Source organism: Ambystoma mexicanum, chromosome 10 (assembly GCF_040938575.1).
Source record: "Ambystoma mexicanum isolate Mex_15411 chromosome 10, UKY_AmexF1_1, whole genome shotgun sequence".
Classification (NCBI taxonomy): domain Eukaryota; kingdom Metazoa; phylum Chordata; class Amphibia; order Caudata; family Ambystomatidae; genus Ambystoma; species Ambystoma mexicanum.
Window position 1 is genome coordinate 1,188,587,549 of NC_090932.1, and position 14,112 is coordinate 1,188,601,660.

General features: G+C 45.0%; 1 protein-coding gene across 2 annotated transcripts in view; it reads right to left on the minus strand.

Annotated features, from left to right (window-relative positions):
• Nucleotides 1-14,112, minus strand: part of CCDC60 (coiled-coil domain containing 60) — an 879,096-nt gene that overhangs the window by 225,123 nt on the left and 639,861 nt on the right. The gene's annotated exons all lie outside the window — the stretch shown is intronic.

Sequence of the window (14,112 nt, forward strand, 5' to 3'; positions counted from 1 at the left end):
GTTTTTATTGAAGGATTAGGGATTCATTTGTGTGTAATGTCGGGAAGATTAAATAATACAGATCTCCCAAAAGGATTGAGGGATATGAACACCTTAGCATTCTCTAGAGACACTGTGGAGAAAGTACAAGAGCATGTTGAGAGGATATTTGAGTATAGAAAGGAGTTGGAAAGGTTACAGAATGAGGATAATATGTATGTACAGAAACCGTTCCTTCCTTGTCGTAAATCGATATCCGAGGAAGCACGTATTTGTACGAAAGACACGATTAGATGGGTATCAGACATGTCGATAACTCCAGTTGAAGTATATGACACATACAGTCAGTATACGCCAGAAATGCAGAGGAAAGTGATACAGGTAATGGTAGAGTACCTACAGGATGAGTGCGTAAAAAGAAAGATTTGTTGTCCCACAGAGTTATTGAGCATTTATAAGAGAGCTTCTTCGTTTGACACTTCTTCGACTGCCTTAGCGCTCGACTTGGCTCTGTTGCTTAGTAAGCGTTCGGAGTTGCCTACTTCTCAGTTGCCTATGAGAGAGGTTCCTCCGACATTTTTCCTGAAAGTTGAGATTGCGGCTAATGCTGTAACGGGTGCAGCTGCTGTAGATATTCTTGCACATTATGTGTCACAGTTCGTTCACGTCCCATTTTCAAGACAGAAAGTGAACACTATTAGACAATCTATTCCTGACATTAGGAAACATCCGACAGGATTCTATAAAGAAATGGAGTCTGTCTTGCAATCCTCGGTATTCACCTTGGGTGATATTGATCTGTTATTTCCTGTACTCCTACCCGTAGATTTGTGGAAACAAGTTAGGACTATAGACGACGTACCAGGGTTGGGAGATACATGGGCTAACATAATTAGACTCGATGGAGAAAGGCCAGCTGGTGAGAGACTACCTCAGGTGATACTAACTTTACCTGATAGAATCATTGTGAAATTGAAAACCATAATTCCCGAAAAGAAGATTATTTGGGACAAGCTTGCGGCCTGTCTCCAAGGGAAGTCTGAGGGTGCTAACAAGTTCTTTAATCGGTTAGAACAGGTATTGTCAGATTTCAGTGGACAAGACTTAGGTACAGAGTCTGGGAAAAGATTATTTTTAGACAAATATGTGCGTGGATTGTTGCCCGACATCCAGTCGCAAATTATGTCTTCTGAGAGCGCTTTGCAGGCAAAGTCTCAATTAGGAGTACTGTACATGGCTCAGTACTATGAGAATCGTGTCAATAATGAAAAGGAAAGAGTCGAGAAGAGAAAAGACTAAAGTATTATTACAGCAAATTGTTAGGGGCCCTAGAGGGGGTAGTTCACAGAGTAGAGGTCAGTATGTTGCACAAGAAAATGTGCCCTTGGGTCCTATAAACATTAACCAGTGTGCCTATTGTCGGCAAGAGGGTCATTGGCGTGCACAATGCGTGGTCCTTCGACAAAGGTGAAATAATGCATTCGGAAACATGGATAGATGATCCAGAGGTCGCCCGTGTGTAGGGGGGCCTGGTACAGGTCAGTTTGCATATATTCCCGTTAATCAGAAAGGTCCCTACATTGAAATGTTAGTGGGAAATAGGCAACATCTATTCTTGATAGATACAGGGGCACAGAAGTGTTCCATTGATCATTCTCGGGTTCCAAACATTCCACTGTCAGGGCAAACCAATGTTTCTGTAGGGTTTTCTGGCACACCAGTTGTCTGCCCAGTTTCTTCGCCGGTACCTATTTCTTTGGGTCCCTTCACGGACCACTGTCCATTCCTTTTGACTTTGAATTGTGGAGAGAATTTGCTGGGGTTGAATCTGTTGAAGGAATTAAATGCGGCAATTCATTGTTCTTCTGACGGAGTGCGTTTGACGATTTCACCACAGCAACTTTCTATCTTTCGATTTTTGACTAGACCTTTGCCGCCAGAATTCAGTGATGTACTAGATAGTTTATGGTCAATTGACAACAATGATGTCGGTGTTTTACAGATTGAGTCTGTTAAAATAGTGTTGAAACATGGGATAAAGCTGCCACTTATTCCACAATATAAGATTTCAGTTGAGGGCGAGCATGCTTTCAAATGTATCGTTTCCGATTTTGTGCATCGAGGGGTGATTGAGGAAATTGCAGGTAGTCTGTGCAATAGTCCAATTTTGCCCATGTACAAAAAAGGCGATAATGCGATTCCATTTTGTTTTATAATTGAACTACGTGCCATTAATAAGGTCATTGCTCTGCAATTTCCAATTGTGCCTGATGTGACGACAATATTAACTATGATTCTGGCTTCAGCTACTTACTTTAGTGTTGTGGATCTGAAGAATGCTTTCTTTAGTATTCCTATACACAAGAACAGTAGATATTTGTTCGCGTTCACCTTAGGGGGACGCTCGTTCACCTTTACCCATGCACCGCAAGCTTACACGGAAAGTCCTAGCATCTACAGTAGGGCTTTGAAAGAACAGCTTGATACTCTTGAGTTGCCCTCTACTTGTACACTGCTTCAGTATGTTGATGACTTGCTTTTAGCTGCTGACTCAGAGTGCTTGTAAGGAGGGCACTGTGTTATTGCTTATACATCTGGCTAAACATGGACACAAAGCTTTGCTTAAAAAGTTTCAATATTGTTTTCAGGAGGTTGCCTATTTAGGCTACCTCCTGTCAAAGGAGGGAAGAAGATTGACACCTGAACGGATAAAACACATTTCTGGCATGCCGGTCCCAAATACGCAGAAAGAAGTTAGAGCTTTGAATGGCTTCTTACTGTAGGTTGTGGATCCCAAACTTCTCACTATTGATTAAGCCGATGTTGGCTTTGGCGAAGAAGGGCATTTCTCCGCCATTGCCTTGGAACACGGAACACCAGCAATCATTTGATTTGCTCAAGACTGCATTATGCTCTGCACCGGTTTTGGGAACACCAGACTATGAAAAGGCCTTTGTGTTGTTTGTGCATGAATGTGATGGATGTGCTTTGGCTGTATTAACGCAGGAACATGGAGGGAAGAATAGGCCATGCGGTTACTTTTCTTCTGCCCTTGATCCTGTAGCATGCGCTTTGCCAAGATGTTTGTGAGCTGTCGCTGCTGCTGCTGGGTCTGTAAAACAGAGTGAGGGAATGGTCCTAGGCCATGATCTAACCCTGATGGTGCCTCACTCTGTAGATGTCCTATTGAACAGAACTCAACACTTCACTTCCGCACGGTTGATGAGATATGAATTGATCTTGTTTGCTCCTCACATACAAATTAAGAGGTGTTGTGTTCTTAATCCGGCTGAACTCTTACCTTTCCCGCAAGGTACTACTTGCAGTGATTAAGAGTCACATGACTGTCTGTATACTACCGAACAAGAGACAAAGGGTAGAATCGATCTGAAGGACACTCCTTTGAATAATCCACAAGGGGAGCTGTTTTGCGATGGCTCTTGCTCCAAAGTTCCGGATGGTACATCCACAGCTGCTTATGCAGTCACCACATTAAGCACAGTCGTGGAAACCAAGAGAATCATGACTCCGTGCAGGCCGCAGAGATTATAGCACTGACCCAAGCTTGTGAACTTTCCGAAGGGCTTACATTAAACATATATACTGATAGTCAGTATGCCTTTGGGGTGGTTCACAGCTTTGGGAGACTTTGGTCAGAGAGAGGGTTCTTAACTTCACATGGTACAAAGATCCAGCATGGCTCCCTAATAGTACAACTGCTCTCGGCGCTTCGCTCCCTACTCAGTTAGCTGTCGTGAAATGTGCAGCACGTCGAAAGATTATAGATGATATAGGAAAAGGGAATGCTTTCGCTCATCAGATAGCTAAACAGACTGCCACCAATCTTTCCACAGAGATATAAATTTCGAAGGGAGACCGTAAATGCCTATGTAATGGATGAGGGTGTCGACTCTGAAGGACATCCAAGCCGATGCCACACTAGAAGAATCTAAGAGATGCGCAGAAGGCTTGGGGAAACTTGATGATGATGGGTGTTGGGTGGATGTGGAAAATGGCTACTTCCTGACGCATATGTAATGATGATTGTTGTCATGGCTCATGGCCCTACCCATATATGTGCCCGGAAGCTTACAAAAATGTTGGATAATGTTTGGCCGAATGACAAAATCTCTAAAATAGCTCAGCGCTACGTTCAAGACTGCATGATCTGCTTACAGCATAATGTGGGAAAGGGAACATCAATTCCAAGGGGAAGTTTTGGGCCACCTTCTGTCCCCTTTGAGGTCATTCACTGTGATTTTATTGAAATAGAACGGTGTAATAACTTGAAATATGTGTTAGTTGTCGTCTGTGCTTTCAGTAAATGGGTCGAGGCTTTTCCTGTTTAAGACGCTACAGCCATGACTACTGCAAAAAATTATGTTAAAAGGAGTATTTTCCCAGGTTCGGGCTACCAAGAGTCATCTGGTCAGACAATGGTCCACATTTTGTCGCTGCTGTATTTCAGATCCACAAAGAGTTCCATTCAGCCAGACATGCTCAGAGTGCCGGACTAGTAGAAAGACACAACGGTATCATCAAGAACAAGCTCGCTAAGACGTGCGCCGGCACCAAACTAAAATGGCTGGACGCCTTACCGATCGGCTTGCTAGCCATGCGTACAACCCCTCAAACTAAGACTGGGCTCTCTCCATTTGAGGTGGTAATGGGGAGACCTGCCAATATCTGGAACCTTCCGAAATGTCGATCTTTAAAAGATTTTGAAAAGGTACTTCTTTCAGATTACTGTAGCCAGTTGACTAAAAACCTGTATTTGATTTATCACCAGGTGCGAGAGGCTTTACCTGTACGATACGAGGGCCCAGGTCATAGCATCTGGCCTGGAGGTTGGGTGTTAACCAAGGCCTTTGAGCGTTCTTCTTGCCTTGCAACTCAGTGACGGGGCCCGTTCCAGGTCCTGCTGGTCACACAGACTGCGGTGCGTGTCACAGGCAGGAAGCATTGGATCCACGCGACGCATGTCAAGAGACTTCCTCACCCAGTGCCATACGATACAGAAGAAACGGAACCCCTCGCTAACGCTGCAACCAGCGATCCCGAAGCAGTAAATAGCGTTGAGAGTGCATCGGAGATTCTCTCTGAGCCTGTGAGGCCTGGGGAACCAGCCATCTTGTCTCCACACTCTCCAAAAGTTTTGTTTCCGGAAACTGTTGTTCCGGATCTTGCATCTTCACTTGCTCTTGATACGCTGCTTCCAACGGGAAGTGACGACACATTGTTCTCGGATCAATCAGTACCGGGGACAAAAGAGGTACAATTTGTTTCGAAGGAAATAGACTTATGGCACTGTTCGGCTGTGCATTTGAAGAAGAAAGGAAAATCATCAAGGGCTTGCTTTTTGCCCAAATAATTGTTTTGAAAAAGGGCATTCTGTTGGCTAGGGTTGTGGAAGAACTAAGAAGTCGCTCGGCCGGGAGGTCGCCAGCACATAACATTGGGGTTTCCGTTTGAAGACTGCTATGCCTGCAACCGCTACCGCTCGTACTGGACTGATGAATGACCGTGTGACCGGCCAGGAAAATGAACAAATTGCTTGGGCCTCAAAAACGTATTGCGGTTTTTTTATAATGATAATTGGTTTTATAATAGTCACTGTTTTAGGCCTTTGGCATCTCGAGGAAGTACATCCATTAGAGACCTTGTTACCGACTGAAAATGTACCTACTGTCCCTACTACTTGTGTGCATTTGCATACTTTATCTCCTAGAGATTCTCAGCATAGACAAAGATATTACAACAATACATTGTTACTTATCATGAATGCTACACATGCCATTTTTAATAGGTCCAACTGTTGGGTCTGCTCGCATTTACCGCAATATGGGGATAAGGAGCTAGGTTGGTATATTCATCCTTTACCTTTGACAACTGCTTGTTATGCTTCTCTTAGAGCACTATTCTTTGGCCGTTGGAACAATAGCATCTCGGGGAATTTTGACGGTACTAATTTGAATAGTTTTGAGAAACGTGTTCTTACTCCCCTGGGATGCTCACTTTTCGCAAATAGGAGCAAGCTCAACATTGCTTCTATTAGGCCTTCTGATAGACTGTCTCGTCCTTTTCAATCTTTGATTTCTCTTAAGATGGCTCCTATAGGCAATAAGGATACCATGCCTCCATCGTACACTGTTAACCATAGCCCCGATTCAGTTTCTTTCTGCATACAGAGGAATGGTACTCAGTCAATGGGAGATTTTAAGGGATGCACCAACGTTGCGAATTTGACTGGGGAAGACAGACCTTTGTATGTAGGCGAACCAGTCTACTTTGTTTGCGTAGCATTTCCATGGTTACCCAGGGATTGGCAGGGAACTTGTTATTTAGGGATCCTGTTACCCAGGGCATTTATAGCCAGTACTATAGAGGTTTCAAAGGCTTGTCCACGGCGGGACGAGAGTGGTGATACACCAGCACAGGTTTTGGGAAATGTAGTGAAATCCTTTGTGCCATTTTGGGGACAAATAGCGAATTCCGAAGACATCAGGAGACTAGCGAGAGTACTGGAGAGAACCATCAACCGGGCCACGGACATACTCTATAATATGACACTAGAACAGAAAGCAATAAGATTAGTAGCACTTCAGAACCGGATGGCATTACATGTCATTCTGGCTGAACGTGATGGAGTGTGTAAATTAGTGGGGTCCGCTTGCTGTGTTTTTCGTGCCAGATTCCTCCCCAACTATCTTCAAGGCAATACAGAATCTGCACGTCCTTAGTTCAGAAGTGCATGTTCCCGAGGGAAACTGGGATCTTAGCGCTTGGTTCTGGGACTTCTTGCGATCTTGGGGTTGGAAGGTGCTTTCTGTCTTGCTGATCATTTTGGGAATTCTGTTTCTTTGTTGTTGTATACAGTGTTTACCTAGTATATGTTCGATGCTAGGGGGATGTTGCGCTCAAGCGATAGGTACAATAGGACACAAGGTATACGCCCCAGGTAAGAGTTCCAAACAGTATGTGCTGGAAGAGATTTTGATAGACGATCTAATGGCAATAGATATTTCTGACAGTGATTCAGGGTGTATGGATGTTGAGATGTGGAGTTGTTTGTAAAGTGATCAGAAGTAGTTAGCACTTGGCATAGGCCAAAAGTAGGGTTTGTCGAATGGGAAATTATATCGTGCCTCCTATACTGTATGAAAATATGTCAATTGGCCTACGCCAAGCTGCTTATAAGCCACTTGCGAGGAAATCCGCGTTGCAAGGTCTTGACCTTAGATCAGTGTAAGCTGCCATTTTAGATCAATGCGCCATTTTAGATTCTCCCTCTAAAGTCACCCTCTGTTCTAAAATGGTGGACAATTTAATTTCAAATGCAACATGGCCGTCTTGACCTCTATGTATAAACTAATGTATAACTTGCCTGCAGGCTACATGTTGGGGTCATGAACTGAGACCTTGTCCTTCGCTGACCTGTGTGTAGAGGATTACTTGAGCCAACAAAGCTAATCCATGAGCATATGTAAAACACAATGTATTCAAATACTGAAATGTGAATGCTTGCTTGACTACATTGTATAAAATGTTTAGAAGGCTTAAGATGAAATCCTAAGATATACTGTTGCCAGTAAGGCTTGTTAGTGAATACATTAAAGGTAAACTCTAAGTGCACAGCTGTACGAACTCGGCACAAACCCTAGATCCGTAATGCATTAACTAATATTAACTGGGAAATGGGCTGGACATCATGTTTTCAAAGGTATATAAAGTGCGACTATTCTAATGTACAGTCACACTCACTGAGCACACTGAACCACGCTGGAGTTCGCTGTGTTGTACTGAGGGCCGATAGCTATCTGATGCCTTGTCCTTTGAAACTGTTCAGTATAAAATAAAGATCTTTGTACGTTCCTTTGTAACCCGTGTTCGGTGCATTTCCTTTTGGGGTACTCAGCCTCGATATTTTCTTTTTTTGTTTTCACATACCCACCCTACCATTACTACCTCTACCCCTTCCCAACCCATCCTCCCTATTTCGACCCACCTACCCTACCCCCCACTCACTCTACCCCCACCAATCCACTCTCCCCTCTCTACTACCATGCAACCCATCCCCTCTCTACTCCATCCACCCATCCTACACCCCCTCTTTCTCTTCTCAACCCTACCACCTCTCTTTACCCCCACCTCACACCCCTTCCCACCTTGCGCCCTCTGCTCCCCCATCCACTCACCTTACTCGCTCTCCCTATCCCTCTCATCCTTCCTCTCACACTCTCGCTTTATATCTTACCCTCTCCCGCTCATATTTCCTCTTGCTCATCATGGATGGCATCCTCACTAAATGGCTTCCTCCGTTGCTGTACTCCCTTTCTCATTCTATTGCACAACACCTGCACCTCTTATCCAACCTCCCTTTGAAACTTTGCACTCTTTTCCTTGCACATTGGTGCCTATAAATGCAAAATGCAAAGAAAAGCAGTAAACGCCAAAACTATTGGCATTGCCAATGCGTTAAGTACATGTATCCTCCAATCTCTTTTATTGGCAATATTGTTTACCTGAAGTACTACTATTGCTAACATACCCACTTGGTTGGCATACATACTGAAGGAATACCAGTTCTGCCCAGAGTCAGATTATCTAAACGCTGCCCTTGTGCAAAATAAAAAAGAATGGAGCAAACGAATGAAGGGTTGTTTGTGAAATTGTTAGGCAGAAACCTGTGCAGTTCCCTTAGGGACCACTGCAAAAGATGTAAGACTACAGGTGTTTGGCAGTAAACCCACTTGGTAGCAGTCTGTACCACACAGATTCACTTGGTAGCTGTGGCTGAGCAGTCAGACTTCCCTCAAGAAGAGTTAGGCAGTATGTAGAGGATACACAATAGGTACAGGGATACAGTAGCACAAGCAAACACTGACCAGAGCTTTGGTGTAAAAGTATATAATTATTTATTTAAAGACACACTTGTAAATTAGACTAGCACAAAGAGAAACGTAAATTCAGCACACAGTCACTATTATATATATATACAACCCTAATGACTTATTAGACAAGTCTTAATGAGAAACACCACTTATTTTCAGACAGAGGTGAGCGCTTAACATAAGATGGAACTCTAATACGTTATTAAACAGGGAGGGGAAAAAGGCAGAGTTATGGAAGCACACAAATTTCAATACTTTTAAAAGAACCACAGTAAGGCAGGATAGGCAGAGTTCTACTGGAGAGCAAGGAAGTCAATTGCCAGGCCCACTCTTGGAGAGAGCAAGCAGAAGGGGTCCAGGTTCACACAGTGGGGTTATGCCCAAAGAGTCTTGTAGATAGTTCGCACACAAAGGATGAAATGAAAGTCAGGAAAAGTTAGTTAGGTTGTCCCAGGCCAGCCCAGGTTAGAAAGTCGAAGCTTTACTGTCACCCCGAACGATCTGTCGCAAGGGAAGCCAGGCGGGACACAGTACCTTAAGTGTGAAGGAAGCTCCAGCGGGGGCAGTTGTTCCTGGCAGCGGGTGCAAGTCGGTATTTCGCTCAGAGGAAGAGGTGGTCTCACCGTGGAGGAAAGATGAAGGTCGTTGCACTGCCAGGGAAGAAACCAGCCGTGGAGTTCTTCGTTTAAAGGTACTACCCTTCTCTTCGTGGTAGTTGTAAGCCGTGGTATTCCAGTTGCCAGGGTGCTTGGCACGAGCAAGGCGGCCACGAGATGCTCCAGGAACGTGAAAAGAAGGCAAAACTGGTTATCCCCACCAGTCAAAGGAAGAAGACTCTCTGGACTGGAGATCTCCTCTGTCGTCGGGAAAAGTGGTGAGACGGTTCAGTAGGGCTCCACCGGTGGTGTCGTCGTTGCAGGTTGGCTCAGCTTCTCCCTCCTCAGATTCTTAGGTCCTGTGGCGACTTCTGAAGTTCCAGTCCCCAAAGCCCTGCTTTTATGCAGCAAACCCCCATTCATTCAGCCTAGCTGTCAATCAAACATGCTAAGTGGTGAGCCGGCCAGCTCACCACTTGGGCCGATCACACAAGAGTGCGACTTGAGTTGCCAGGGCAACTCAGTCCAGGATGCCTAAACCCCCTTCCACAACCCCTGTGGTACCCAGACAGAGTGGCACCACTTTTGGAGGCTTCTGTGGAGAAGCCCGCCAAAAAGTGGAACAAAGGGCTTGACTTGGGTTGGAGTCACAGAAGAGAACACAACCACCATTTTAGAATCGAGTTCTGGCAAAAAAATACCAACCTGTGAATTAGTATTAAATAAATAAACCGGCAGTATGTTTGAGGCTATAGGAATTAAATAATTAAAGTTGGTAGCCTCAAACAATGGGAAAATCCCATAGAGATATATTTGCGGTCAAATATAAAAAGTAGTATCCACTGCCACCAGCCAAAACTCGATCAGGGGGGATGGAGATGTGCCCCCTCGAACAACAGACCCTGGGGCAATCAAATTGCCCCGACCAGTACATCCACAATATGATGGTTTGTACTGGTTTCTGTTCATAATTTGGGCCTAGCAAAGCCAATGGTGACTTTACATGCCCTGGGAGACAGTAGTCAGTCCCAGGGTATGGAGTCTATGTTGGGGGGTCGCTACAACACCCCCTGGGTTACGGCACAGAGGGTGCTGTGTAACCCACATCAAAAACACATGAAACCATATGGGGTAAAAGACCCCATATCCCTTAAAACACATGGAAAAACAAAGGAACACCTCAAATCATGTCTAAGAGTGGGAGTAAAAGAGTCTCGCTCTTAGCAGGAGAAAAAAAGAAACCCCAAAAATCCAGCAAAGCTGCTGGGGGACTCACTAGGTTTGGGAAATTAGCCTTTACAGAGAATTCTCCCTAACAGAAATTATGGGTGAAAAAAACACTGTGCACTGAAAATACCCATGAAATTACATGGGTTCCTAAAACATTGGCATTCGATTAAACAGGTGCAAATTCTAACACACATAACCTAAATGTCATGGCCAAATAACGTTGTAGAAACCAACACTCATGAACATGATAACACGTGTAAAAGAGTGATATTTGAACAATGGGGGGTCCCACAAACATTAGGAGACTCAATAAAAGGGGCTTGGGAGGCTCGTGCCACACTTACTAATTTAAAGCAAGGACGACAACGGGAAAAGATTCACAGTAACAACGCTCACTTCTAATCAAGATATATTCGGGACGACTCCCGCCCCCCACCCAAACCCCCTTAGCCTGCCAATTTCTAAATGCAGGGAAACCTGGATATAATGAAAATGTTGAGAGACAGCACATTATTGAAACTACATAACAATGTAAAAGGACAAGGTTACGAGTTTGACTCTGTTAATAAAGATGAACAAGTTACTTCTTACCTGGTAATGTTCTTTCGATGGGATGTTCCTCCGACGTATTCCTTATCTTGATAGATTACTTCCAGCTTGCTGGCCTCGGAATTTTTTTTCAGTAGAGTGCGCTGTGCGTCGACGTCCGTCGAGTTGGTGTCACTCGACATCCTCCGTATCGGTGCCAACGTCATCATGCGTATAGATAGACTCGCGCAGCGTCCGTTGCTCAGTTCCGTTTTGAAGCTTAAGAGCAGCTGTGCATAAATTGGTTATTGACCTTGAAGGAGCGTAAGCTGCAACCACAAGGGAAGTTTTACTGAGGGGATGGATGGGAGGGGCGATAAGGAATACGTTGGAGGAACATCCCATCGAAAGAACGTTACCAGGTAACAAGTAACGTGTTCTTCGAAGGGATTGTGTCCTCCGACGTATTCCTTACCTTGATAGACTCCCATAGCAGTGCTGTGTAAACAGAGGTGGGTGTAAAAGTGCCATATTCCCCTTTAAGGATGAACAGAGTGTAACACAGCTTTGCTAAATCTAGTCTCTTGGCTAGAGGAGGAATCCAGATTGTAGAATTTTGTAAAGGTATGTGCGGACAACCATATGGCAGCCGCACATATGTCTTGAATCGGCACCCCTCTTTGGAGGGCCAAAGAGGCTGCGATACCCCTGGTTGAATGAGCCCCAGGATTTTGAGGGGGCTCTTTCCCTGCCAATTTGTAACATTCTAGAATGGCTAAAATAATCCATCTGGAAATGGTTTGCTTTGTGATTGGCAATCCTAATTTGTGCCCTGTGTAACCTATGAACAGTTGGTCTGCTTGCCTAATCCTAGCAAGTCTGCCATATAAAAACTAAAGGCTCGCCTTGGATTCAGCCTATGTAGCCTCTCTTCCTCTTTCCCTGAATGGGGAGGAGGATAGAATGAGGGTAATGTTATCTTCTGAGTGATGTGGAATTCAGAAACCACATTTGGGAGGAAATTTGGCTTCAATTTTAGGACAACTTTGTCTTTGTGAAAAATTGTATGAGGGGGTTTACAAGATAGGGCTTGTAATTCGCTCACCCTTCTGGCAGATGTCAAAGCCACTAATAAGACAGTTTTAAGGGTGAGAAATCTTAACGAACAAGTATGGAGTGGTTCAAAAGGAGTACCCATCAGGAAATTTAAGACTAAATTTAAGTCCCATAAGGGAACTTGGAACGGTCTCGGGGGATAGACATTAGTTAACCGCTTCAGAAATTGTATTACTAAGGGTAATTTGAAATATGATGGCTCCTCTGTAGTGCGCTTGAAGATCGATAGCGCTGCGAGGTAGCCCTTGATCGTACCAACTTGAAGACCTGAATTCGCCAAATAGAGTAGAAAGGATAACACCATTGGTATACCACATGAAAAGGGTTCAATATTCTTTTCTCTACACCAGCTGCAAAATTTGTTCCAACGGCAGCGGTATAAAGTCTTTGTTGCAGGCCTTCTGGCTGAAAACAACACCTCCATGACGTCATCTGGGAGGTCCCAATCCTTGTATCTCAACCTTTCAGAAACCAAGTGTGAAGGTTGAGGGTTCTGATGTCTGGATGGAGAACCTGACCTCCCTTCTGCGAGAGAAGATCCTCCCTGTGTGGAAGACGAATCGGAGGGCAGATGGACATGTCCAGAAGGTCCGGGTACCACGTTCTCCTGGCCCAGTCTGGGGCAATTAGGATCATAGTCTTACGGAATCTTCTCAACCTCCTGATCATCTGAGGAATGACAGGGACTGGAGGAAACACATACAGAAGTGGAAACTTCCAGTCTACCAGGAACGCGTCCCCTAGAGCTCCTCTCAGGGGAAATTCCCTTGAACAAAACTGATCGCACTTCCTGTTGATACTGGTGGCGAACTGATCCACTTGAGGGGTTCCCCAAAGGGCGAAGATCTCTCGGACTTCCTGAGCTATCTCCCACTCGTGAGAGACTGTGCTCTGCCTGCTCATAGCGTCCGCTGTCAAGTTCTTCTCTCCGGCTAAGTGAACTGCCGATAGAGAGATTCCTTCTTGAATTGCCCAAAACCAGAGCTGCATCGCCTCTCTTCACAGTGGCAGTGATCCTACGCCTCCTCTTTTGTTGAGGTAGTGCATGGCCACTGTATGCCTGCCATTATTAGGACATTTTTCCCCTTGTACAGATGGCAGAAAAGCCTTCAGCGCTAGACTGATAGCTCTCAGCTCCAACAGATTGATATGTAGTCTGGACTCCGATGGAAACCAACGACCGCTGATGGTCAAGTCGTTGGCATGGGCTCCCCACCCCGTGAGTGAGGCATCCATGACTACTGTTATCTCCGGCCATGGTTGCCAAAACAGTTCTCCTTTCAAAATGTTCTCCCGAAAGGCCCACCACTGAAGTTCTCGAGCCACTTTGTCCGGAACCTGAAGGAAGTCTGTCATTCTTCCTGAGAATTGCGACCACTGAGTTCTTAGTGCCCACTGGAGAGATCTCATTCTCAGGCGAGCCTCTGGCACAAGGAAGATGCAGGATGCCATGAGGCCTATTAACCTCAAAAAGTCGAAGGCTGGGAGACGTTGGGCATTTGGAAACTTGGTGACCATCTGCAGAATATCTTGAGCCCTCACCTCTGGTGGCGAGGCTTTCCCCAGGACCCCTCCTATGAACTGGTGTCTCTGTGATGGTATCATCTGTGACTTCTTTAAATTGAGGGTGAATCCCAGTTTGTGAAGGAAGTGGCAGACATAATCTAGCTGAATCTGAGCTTTTTCCGAAGATACATCTCTGATCAAAAAATCATCTACGAAGGGGTAGACGTGAATCCCTTCCCTCAGCCACTACCAACATTAGCTTCGTG